Below are 12,362 nucleotides of genomic sequence, written 5' to 3'. Positions count from 1 at the left end.
TTTGTCCATGGTAACCCAGTGTCAGCACAACATTTTGCTAACTTTGTTTTGAGGGTACCGTTCTCTCGTTCAACAGCGCCACCACTGGCAGGATGGTAAGCACAGTGTGTTCTTAAGTCGATACCCAAATAGGCGCTTAGTTCTGTAATGGCCTGGTTTACAAAATGAGAACCGTTGTCACTTGATATTTTCGTAGGAATGCCCCAACGAGGAATGATTTCCGAAATCAATGCCTTTGCCACTGTTGCAGCGGTCTGTTTGCTTGATGGAAAAACTTCAACCCACTTTGACCACATGTCCACCATCACAAGACAGTGTTTCTTACCTTCAGATGGAGAGAGCTCAACAAAGTCCATCATAATGTGTTCAAAGGGCCGTGTTGGAGGCGGATGTGCAGCTTGGCTGGACACCGCTACCGGCCTGCCTACATTGTGAGTAGAACAGGTTACACATGCAGAACAAAATTTTTGTGCATATGAGGTGAACCCCTTTGTGAACCATGTTTCATTTAATGCCCTCAACATTCCTCCTTTTGACACGTGGTCTAACCCATGTGTCAACTTGGCATAATGATTGAAATAGTGCTTAGGCAGACATGGCTTAGCATCAGGTCCCACCCAAAGTCCATCTGTGTAAGTACACCCTGAAGTAGACCATAGCCGTCGCTCTTCCGGAGTGGAGAGAGTTTGCATTGCTATAAGAGAAGAAGGAACTTGCACGCATGAAAACGCGAGAGCAGAGGAAGTGGGGACCGGACGTCGAGCAGCAGCTTTGGCAGCCGCGTCTGCTCGTGCATTTCCTGTTGGTACGTCATTAGTCTGATTAGTGTGTGCTGCACACTTACATACTGCAATGGCTGTAGGCAAAATAATGGCCTCTAACAGCTCAGCAATGAGAGTGTGATGAAGGACAGGCTTACCGTCAGACTTCAGGAATTTGCGATGTTTCCACAAAGCGCCAAAATCGTGCACAACGCCGAAGGCGTAACGAGAGTCAGTGTGGATAGTAACGGTCTTACCTTTAGCCAGTTTACATGCTTTAGTGAGTGCAATGAGCTCAGCTGCCTGGGCTGAGAGGTGACATGGTAGGGAACCTGAACACAGCACATCAGAGTCAGAAACAACAGCAAACCCCACAAGATTAGTACCAGTCTGAGGATCGCGAGAGGCTGATCCGTCTACATACATTACCATCTCGCTATTGGCCAGCGGAGTGTCCAACAGGTCAGGACGAGGAGTGCACTGAGCTTGGAGCTCAGCCAAACAGTTGTGCTCCTCACCATCCCCAGGAATAGGAAGTAACGATGCAGGGTTAAGGTTAGTACAGCGTTTGACCGTTACGTTCGGCATGTCTAGGAGACATGTGTGATAACGCAAGTATCGCGCTGCAGAGAGATGAGAGGACTTTTGTTCGAGGAGGATCAAAGAGACTGAGTGAGGTACGAGCAGTGTCAGCGGCGCGTAACCGACAATGTCACGTGATGCTGCGAGCGCTCTTTCGCACGCGGCCACAGCACGCAAACATTGTGGCAGGCCAGCAGCGACTGGATCAAGCTTTGCGGAGAAATACGCAACTGGTCTGAGTTTGTCGCCATGAGATTGTAGCAACACGGAAGTCATGCAGCTCTGTCTTTCATCTACTGTTTGAGTGAACGGCTTCTGCGGATCTGGCAACCCTAGAGTAGGAGGAGTTTGCAAAGCACATTTCATTTGCGTGAAAGCGTCATGGCCTTCTTTTGTCCAAATTATTTTGTCATGTGCTGTGAGATTCTTACCGTGGATCAAAGATGACAATGGCTGTTCCATTTGTGAGTAGTTAGGTATGAAAGACCGACAGTATGAACACATTCCTAGAAAGGACATCATCTGTTTTTTAGTGTTTGGTTGAGGCAACGAAACAATTGAAGCGATTCTTTTGGGGGAGAGAGTCTTACCTTCTCCTGAAATGTCATGGCCAAGAAAATGAACGTTTTGTGTTACAAACTGTAACTTTGAGAGACTGACCTTGTGGCCTTCCTGTGCTAGGTGCTGTAGCAGCTTTAATGTATCCTTCTGACACTGTGCCTGAGTAGGAGCTGCGATAAGGCAGTCGTCGACATACTGAAGTAGGGCAGAGCCTGGTGAGAGAGTTAGACTTTCTAAACTTTCCCTAAGAGCGTCATTGTAGATTGTTGGTGATTCTGTATACCCCTGACACAGCCGTGTGAAGGTGTAAGGTTTCCCATTGAAGTTAAAGGCGAACCAAAATTGAGAATCTTTGTCGACTGGGACACTGAAAAAAGCATTTGACAGGTCAACAACAGAAAACCATTTAGCATCAGGTGGAATCTGAGCTAGAATAGTATATGGATTAGGCACATTCGGGGCGCGTGCATGGACTGAAGCATTTACTGCTTTCAGATCCTGCACAAAACGCCACTCAGTGGGTTTGTCTTTGTCTCTGATCTTTTTCACAGGAAAAATTGGTGTTCTTACTGGCGAATCCGGACATGGAACGATCACTCCTGCTTTCAGGAGTGATTCAAACACTGGTGTAATACCGTCAATGGCCTCCTGTCGCAGAGGATATTGGTGTTTGTGGGGTCGGAAGTCAGAGCGTGGAGTAATGACGACCGGTTGGCAGTTGTTGATCAAACCCACGTCATATTTGTGCGCCGCCCAGAGTGTCTGTGGAACAGAGGCAAGAGCGGGAGAAATAGAGACAGCGTTAGAGACGAACGTTTTAGCTTTGTTGTTGTGTTCATAAAAAACATAGACAGAACGTGAAGCTGCCGTCAGGAGAACACAAAAAACACGATGGTACCCAGTCGACTTTGAGCGTAACACGAGTGGATCATTTGTTGATTCCCAGTCAGTGAGCGCTTCGCATTGTGCCACGAACGGTCCCAGATCACGCCATTGGTCATTTCGACCCTTGGACAGCGAGATGTGAGGAGACGAGTCTGCCACTCGAAATAGTTCTTTCTGTGTGGGAGAGAGAGACACAGAAACAGCAGATTTGTATGTTGACCAAAACAAGGTAGAGCAAACAATCGCATCATTGATGCCTTCAAAAAACGTATCCTCGTAGGATTCATCTGCACCCTGAGAGACATAGGAGGTGCAGTGGAGATGTTCGGGATTCATGCGTTCTGCATGAGGCGAGACACGAGTGTCAACGTCTTGAACCAGTCGTGTGGCTTCCTCCACAGGAATCCACCACTGATAAACATGAAGTGGAACAGGAGCAGTCATCTGCATCATGTGTTGTATGGCTCTGTGTCTAGTCACTTTCAGTCCGTCAGGGGATGATGCCAAACAGATGCCATAAGCGCACATCAGGTCTCTGCCCATCAGATTAATGGGACAGATTGGCGAAAGTAAAAACGAATGTTTCACTCTAATGTCGGGTTTTTCGTCAGTCAAGTCAGTGTGTACACTCGTCATTGGACTGCTAAATTTCTCAGTTACTGTTAAACCAGAAGCCCCTTGTGTATAAACATACCGCCCGCTCATCTTCTGATGAGGAAAATATTTCTGTTGAATTACTGAGTGAGTGGCCCCTGAATCTACCAAAAACTCTAACTCCTTTCCCTCAACAACAACAACAGTAGTCGGCATGTTTTTGAATGATTGTGATGAAAACATTGCATATATGTGTTTCGTGTGTCGTTGGGATGAGAGCAGGCGCTGTTGCTCCAAATGTGAAATGGCGAAAAGGAGAGCAGCTTGTTGTTCTGCAGTATGTGCGTGTGTGTGTGTCAGGGGAAAGGAGGAAGGATTGTTTGAGTGTGTCTTGCATGTGTGTGTGCCAGTGTCACTGAGCGTGCGAAGCAGATCTTCATTGCGAGCAAATGTATGTTTGAGTGTGTCTTGCCTGTGTGTGTGCATATTACTTCCCTGCATCGGAGGCCTGGGGCCGGAAGCCGCTCCCCCCGTCCGGGCGTCGTCTCCCTCCCCCGCATCACGTCAGTAGGTGCCGAATGAGTCACGTCCCCCCCCCTCTCCTGTATTTCGAAAACGAGGATCTCCCTGGTTGACGTAGTGAGGACAGTCATTATACCAGTGACCAGTTTCGCCACAGCCGAAACATTCGTTGGGTTGAGTCTGGCGAAAAACTCCACTTTGGCGGCCATTTTGGAAACGCCCTCTACCACGGTACATCCCCCTTCCTCTGTTTCTCTCTCTGGCCCTCCTATAGTTATTACGTGGCTGGAAAGGAGTCAGTTTCCCTCCCTCTGCGCCCAGCGTCATCTGCTGGACAGCTTGAAGCATGGCAAGTTGAGCCTTCTCTCCCGTTTGTTTGCTGTGCCTGTCCTGGCGGGTCTGATTGTCATCCAACACTTTGTAATTGTGGCGTGCATGTTTTACCACTTCGTCGAGTCGGGCGTCTTCTAGGCCGACCACAGAGCGTTCGGTTGCGGCTTTGATGTCGGGCAGCAGTCCGTTGACAAAGGCGTTTTTGAGATGTGTCTCCCACACAGTCATGATGGCTTTGTCACCTGGCTCCTCAAGACCGCTGTGCGTTTGGAATGCAGACATTAAACGTTGATGATAGGAAGTAACATCTTCGGTTTTACCTTGTTTGGTGGAGTTGATGAGAGCCATGTTGACTTTGGATGGAAATCTGAGGGCGATCTCAGCGCAGACAGCCTCGATAAAGGTTCTGTAGGGTCCGTTCTCGTTGTCGCCCCAGTTGAGTTTCATCAATCTGGAATCGCAGCCATTTCCGGTGACAACAGTTCTGATTTTGCTGAAGTCAGTCGGGCCGACATGTTTAACCAGCAGTCTATGGACCTCTGAACCTGTGGGCATGAATTCTTTACAGAATATCAGGAAATCTTTTGCAAACGCTGTACCGTTGTGGATGTTTGGCAGATGTGATGCGGCTTGCAGAATGTCAGTTTGTGTCCAGGCTCTGAACACGAGCCCTGGAGTACCGTCCACTCCTGGTACTTGAATCATCGGGGCACTGAAAGTGAACTCATCCTCAGGTTTCCCGTTCTGGGGTCCCGCAGAGCCATGTAGCGGGAGTGAGAATGGGTCAGAGCCTGAAGGTGGAGAAGTTGGGTCCTGTTGGTACGCCGCGTTACTGTATTCAGCCGCTTGTTGTCTTCCGCGGAGCTGGCGTGTGTCGGGCTGGGTGGCTTTGGGTCCGTGTTGTGGAGGTGGAGGAGGAGGAGGAGGAGGAGGAGGAGGAGGTGGAGGTGGAAAAGGAGGTCCCGGGAGTTGGACGACGGGTTGCGGGGAAGGTCGAGGACACCCTTGACCAGTATGGAAGGCATTCCAGACATGACTCCCCGTGTTTCTTTCGCATTAAATCCACAATCGGACCTTCTGGCTCCTTTGAGTGTGAAGTTTTGCCACCCATGTTCCTTCTGGTGTGGACGTCGACGCTACTTATCACAATGCAATCGTCACTGCAAAGGTTGAGTTTCTTTATTATTAGGAGAATGCTCACAATACCCTCGTTTCTTTTATCCTTAGGTGAAAACTGTAAAACCTTTGTTTTTATCCGTAGGTGAAAACTTTAGAAAAACCTCTTTTAGTTTATTTTATCCTTAGGCGAAAAACTTTAAAACCTTTTTGAGTTTCTTTATACTTAGGAGAATGCTCACAATACCCTGTCTGAAATTCACGTATTACGTTATTACCGACGAATCTTATTACGGTAAATAACAACGAATCTTATTTCGACTTAATTGCAGAGACACGATCAATGTTACAATCTCAAAAAGCTCCTTTATTTTGAGTTAAAATCGTTATCGTAATATATCACTTCGTTCTCTTTATAAAATCACATGAAATAATACGTCAGAAACCTAGGTGGAGTCACATGAAGAACCTATAAACCAACCATACAAATGTCAAAACCAGCTGTTTCCCCAAATAATAATGACTAATTGATCACTCATCTGTGTCTGCTACGTTTTACGTCTTTACAATTTACCGTTTACTGTTTACAATTGGAATTTCAACTTCTTACCCGATTTGTAGAAATTAATTCTTTCCGTGGGATACGCGTGCCGCCAATCAGGTCTCCCCGGTTTTCGCCGGTTCCCTCTCTCTGGTCTAAGGAGGTATGAGACAGGAAACTGGTTGTGTTGTCCTGGGAAGGATCCTTTCCTCCGGACGGTCCTCTGGAGCCTGACCGACGGTCAGCGTATCCTGTTCGTGACGCCAAATTGTTGTGGAATATTTCCTTAACAAGTTCAGGAGTGAAGTTGGTTTTATCCAAAGTGTCTAAAACAAAAACAGAGTCTCGATGAATGATCAAAGTTTCAAGAAGTCAATTTAATGTTTGCAAACAGAGAACACAAAACGCCACCACGTATTGCAGTGAGCTGTGAATATGCTCTAAAGACACAAAATCCAAACAAGATATTTATACCGGCCGGCAGAGAGGAACAGATAAAACACAGGAGACTAAGGCAGAAATGTTTAGTCTAACAAGAATCAGCTGATATAGAGAAAGACCACGTCGGCGGTTTGTCCCGACTGGGAAAGAAAAGTGACCTTCGTCCTAGACCAAATAGGTCAATGTGTTCAGACATCCAGACGCCTGTACAAATGAACTTTCTAAACAGCAATATGTCTCACAGATAACATGAGGAGGTTAAAACATTTTTTATCATTACAGCCATCACCCAGGCCGTTAGCTGTCCCCACCCTTCCTCCTCCACAGCTCCCTGGCTACGACCATGAAGTCAGCCAGTGGACCTGTTCACAGCAGCAGAGGATCTGGATGAAGACAGAGCTGGAATCCACGGGTCTCTGGCCAGGCTCCTTTCCTGTGCGCAACCTCATGAAGATGGTGTCATTGTGGCGTCTCCCTCCCCAGCCAGAATGAATCGACAGCATCTCTGATCTTCCTCCTCCAAAGTACTTTCAGCGGACGTCCGACGGTCGCGGATGTTCTCGGACGCGCAGGCCGGAGTCCCGCCGGTACCCCGACGCACACATGGCGAGGGCCCGTTCATCGCTGCTCGCAGCTTTAATTCTGTTTGTTTTTATAGATAATGTTCAATTTTAAATTGTGATTGTTTTCTTTTATTATACACGCTCAAACAAACACACACACAACCCCCCCCCCACATACACACCACACACAGACACATTGTTGTTTTTGTTGTGATTGTTATGTTGTGTGATACTTTTATATTATAGTAGAAATAAAAATCTAGATTTTTACTATCAATCAATGTCCTGCTTATTCCACAAATAAGGTATTAAATAAAAATGACAGCAATTGTCCCAAAATACATTGGGGAAACCCGAGACAATTGCTGCCATTTGGTTTGGGATTTTTGGCAAATTCAATGACATTGCCTCACTGTGCCTGAGATACCAAAATTTCACAATTTGATGGGCTAGCCCCACAAAACTTGCTGTGTGTGTTCCTATGATGCCACAGGCCCTGTGTACCAAGTTTGGTGGCTGTAGCTCATTTAGATCAAATTGCACCATATATGGTGAAGATGCCAATGGCACATGTTGACCCGAATGGCATTTCATGTCACCCAACACCATACTGACCGAATGGCAACTTTAGTCCCAGAAACATTGTCCCAGTACAATTTAACGCTGATCCAAGATATCTACGTTTGAGGGCAAGATATTGAAGGGTTGAGGAGATATGGCAGTTTAAAATGTCAAACCTGAATTCCTGTTTTATCTTTGTTCAATTGAAGAAAATTCTGGCACATCCAGTTGTTGATTTGTTCAATGCAGTTACCCAGCCCTTGTATGGGATTATAGTCCCCTGGTGACATAGTTATGTAGATTTGTGTGTCGTCTGCATAATTATGATAACACACTTTGTTGTTTTTCATAATCTGAGCTAGTGGAAGCATGTAGATGTTGAACAGAAGAGGCCCCAGTATTGAACCTTGAGGAACACCACATGTCATTTTAGTCAGCTCCGATGTGTAATGAGCCACAGACACAAAGTATTCTCGGCCCTTCAAGTAGGATTCAAACCAGTTAAGTGCTGTGCCAGAGAGTCCCACCCAGATTTTTAGTCTTTCTAGGAGTATGGCATGGTCGACCGTGTCGAATGCAGCACTGAGATCTAGTAAGACTAAGACTGAACTTCTGCCATTGTCTATGTTTAAGTGGATGTCGTTGAAAACCTTAACAAGAGCAGTTTCAGTGCTGTGGTGCTGTCGAAAGCCTGACTGGAAAACATCAAAGCAGTTATTTACGGTCAAGAAGTTGGTCAGCTGTTGGAAAACCGCTTTTTCAATTATTTTACTCAAAAATGGGAGGTTTGATATTGGCCTATAATTTTTCATCGTTGCGGAGTCTAAACTAACCTTCTTTAGGAGTGGTTTAATAACTGCAGTTTTTATGGCTTGTGGGAAGACACCTGAGAGAAGGGATGTGTTTACAATTTGTAAAAGATCAGTGGTCATGCAGTTTGAAATATTTTTGAAAAAGTGTGTTGGTAGTGTATCAAGTTTGGTGGCTGTAGCACATTTAGATCAAATTGCACCATGTATGGTGAAGATGCCAATCCCAAACATCTCTCCCAAACAATATCACCAATTGCTTTGGGCTAGGAGGCTGAAAGTTATGAGGGGGCCTAGCTGGGAACAGTCCACCAAGTGTGCAACGTTTCAAGCAAATCGGATGACTTTGAATTTTCAGTTATATTGTCATACTTGCATCTATTTGCCTGATAATTCAAAAAAGAGCACTTCATCCAATCCTTTTCATTTTCATGCCAGTGCATCCATAGGTTGAGAGGATAGTACAGTCCAAATTGCAGCTTCCTAGCCCAAAGGGTTGTGGAGAACTTCCAGGTCAAATGTGATTTGAACTCGCATTTCATGTCAACCAACACCATACTGACCGAATGGCAACTTTAGTCCCAGAAACATTGTCCCGGTACAATTTAACGCTGATCCAAGATATCTATGTTTGAGGGCGAGATATTGAAGGGTTGAGGAGATATGGCAGTTTAAAATGTCAATCCTGAATTCCTCGGCGGTGGCCATCAATCGTCCCGAGTGTTCCCAAATGACCCGGTTCGTCTGATACGTCCCCCCAAATGGCCCCGAGCGTCCCCTACGACACGGGATGGTTTTTGCCGTTTCGGGGACACGGTCCCGTAGTTGCCCTTTGTAGTCCGAACGGCCGGTCCCGAATGGCAGTTCTGTTCCCGAACAGGTTTTTGAGTGGCGCCCTCTCCTCTGGTGGTCAAAAAAGATAAAGTGTCATACAGGCAAACTGCTCAAAAACTTTGGAAAATCATAACTCGGCGACCGGAGGTCCCAAGGGAACGCCGTTCACCCACCTTAGACTTGCCATCCTGCCCTACAGGACAGCGCCCCCTCCCGATGTTTACCGGCACTCTTTCTGCCCGGAAGGTCGAAGCCAAAAAGGTAACATTTTATCCTTAGCTCCCATTCAACTTAGCTCCTATGGAGTTGAAATTTTAGGACACTGTTGAGAAGTTATGTGTGTTGATATTAAGCCACGCCCCTAACAAGTTTATTGGTCCATAACTTATAAACTCAAAGAGATATCAAAAATCCTTTGATGAATCCTGATGACCTAGATCCAATAATGATCCACAGCAAATTCTGTAGCAATCAGCCTCAGCATGTAGGAGAAGGCTAAATTCAATATGGCGGAAAATCTAAGTAGGCGGAGCTTAGGGGTCTGATTGGCTTTTTTGTAGCTCTAGCTTAAGTGGACATGTGTGTCAAATTGCAAGTCAATCGGACAAACTGGCCGAGGGTTGCTGGAAGTCCGACCTGTAGGGGGCGCGAGAGACATTTTTTGACACACAAATATGCAAATTTTGGCAGCAGAGTTTCTACACCAGACCTAACAGGGGTGCAAAATTGGTAGAATAATAATAACCCCTACAATATCAATCGGGCCTTCGCAGGCCCGACGTTGTCGGTGTTATGATGTGGGGTGTTTCACGGAGCCAAATGCAGACTCAGACAGCAGAGTTCTATTTCAAAACCAAGGTAGTTTATTTCTCTCAGTCAAGGGAAAAGACAGGTAATGGCCAAAGTCAATAGGAGGCGTCTCCACGCCTCCGCACGGTTCCACACCGAAAAGTGGCTAATCCTACACAGCGACGGACGAAGCAGAGAGTAAAACTGTCAAACGTCAAATACGGAGGCGCGTCCTCGCGCTCCGCACGGATCCCAGCCGGGAGGTGGCAGGTCCGCGGCTGGCAGGCAGGCTGGATCATCTGCACACAGAAAAATAAAGGTGCCATCTGGAACCAAAAATGGTTCCTCGGAGTGATGCCATAGAAGAACCATTTTTGGTTCTTTAAAGAACCGTTTCCTTAAACGGTTCTTTAAAGAACCCACAAAGGTGCCTCGAAGAACCTTCAAAAATGGTTCTTTGAAGCACCATTTCTGGTTCTTTGAAGAACCTCCTGACAAAAAGGTTCTTTAAAGAACCATTTTCAAATAGTTCTTCCAAGGAATAAATGGTTCTTTAAAGAACTGATTTTACATTTAAACAGCATAACAATGGAATCAGGGTTCCTACTCTTTTGTAGACATATTCCAGGATCCTTTCTGTGATGATCTATAAAAATCATTTACATGCACGGAAATGATGGCAAATTGATTTTTGGATAAACCAAACACCTGTAGATGTACTGCACTTCACTTTATTGTCAGAAATCAGCTCTATACAATGTAATCCATGTGCTACATGCAGTGTCCTATCTAAGAAATGTTCGGCGCATTTGCCACTCTCTGCACAGCTACAGGTACCGTGTGTCCAGCTTCAGGATAAATGCCTCCAAAAATGAAAATGTTTTTTCCAGATGATAGAGGGCCAACACAACACCCACGGCCAATGAACAGTCTGTGTCTTCATTGTCCACCATCATTTTTTGTCCATCCACTGCTACAAAAACATCTGTGCCGTCACTCAGGGGCTTGCCATCGCTGCTGCTCAGGACAATTGGGTGTTGGGCTGAGTAGTTCCTAAAACAAAACATTTGAAATTTAAAGCTGTATTCTGTAATGTTTAAAGATCAAAGCTTTCTGATATGCTTAGTTGCACATAAAATGCTAGTTTGTTGATATTAGTTGTCATATTTATGAAATTGCACTTTATCCTAATTTTCTGAAAATATATTTCCCTTTTTTAAATAAACTAATTGAAGTTGCCCCCCACAAACACAAATGACTAACCTTATCTATTGCAAAGAGCTGTGATGCATTTTCTTTGAAGACCGATGGTAGGAGGAGTATGGCTGCATTCACCAACTGGCCTGCAAATGACAAATCATTTTTCAATAAATGTCACACCAATTTCCTCAGGAGTGTTGATTTGGATAACAGTATCTAGGTAAACATCAAGTCAACTTTTTAGAGCACTTCTACACAAAACACAGTATATGGGATATTCTAAAAGGCTTAAAGGGAAAATGGATTAATGAGGCAATTTATTGGTTTGAAATTATTTGTAAACTGGCTACTTATAAAACCATCTTGTTGTACACGTCGTTTCTCAACTCCAGTCTCACATCTTAAATTGCTCATCAGACTGTAAACAAACAAATAGCGCACTGAAAAGGAAGTCTGGGCCTGGATATCTGCCGGCTACACTGGAACCACAGAAATATAGCCCCTTTCCCCCGGGGGCATATGCGTTGTCAAACTAATAGCTAATTGTTCCCAAATTGCCCTCTGTCTTAAGTTCTGGTTCAGCGCCTGTCCATTTCAGGGTCTGAGGTCCACCCACCACAGTCTCACAAAATCCTGTGGGAAACACTGGACCACGTGTTATATATTAGATAAAACACTCACCAAGATTGGAACAGAGAAGCAGGGGAATTCTTTTAAGACCTCTGCAGTAGAGTGTTGTTGAATATCGTGTCTTCTGTACTCTCTGGAGGCATTGGCTAATGATGACCAAGTTGGGCCTCGTCTTTTGGATCTGTTTCCTCGTCTTTTGCATCTGTTTGCTAAGTAATAAATAATGACACAATTAGGACTGAGCTGGAGCATGAAGTATGAAGCATAAAATTCAGTTTGTCTCTATTACTCTTTTAGTCAATGAGAAAATACTTACATATCCAGATCCATAACTTTCCTTCAGAAAAGGGAAGTTGAGCAGGACAGACTTAAAGAGCTGCACATACTGAATGAGACGGATACCTGTACGTTTTCAAAAAGGAACAAAACACAAGGCGTTACACAAGATTGACATTCCAGATCAGCACAATAAACAGATACCGAACTCAAATGATCAGAGAGAGCAGTTAAAGGTCTGCAAATGTGTAGTTTGTCATCATGATGCATAGTTTTCACTATGGCATACAGACCTAAAACTTGATTAATAAGGAAACTTGTTTTACAGGCAGATAACATGTCATTACTGTACATTACGGCTGTC

Source organism: Melanostigma gelatinosum (genome assembly GCF_949748355.1).
Source record: "Melanostigma gelatinosum genome assembly, chromosome: 16".
Lineage (NCBI taxonomy): Eukaryota > Metazoa > Chordata > Actinopteri > Perciformes > Zoarcidae > Melanostigma > Melanostigma gelatinosum.
Note: the sequence above shows the minus strand (reverse complement) of the source record.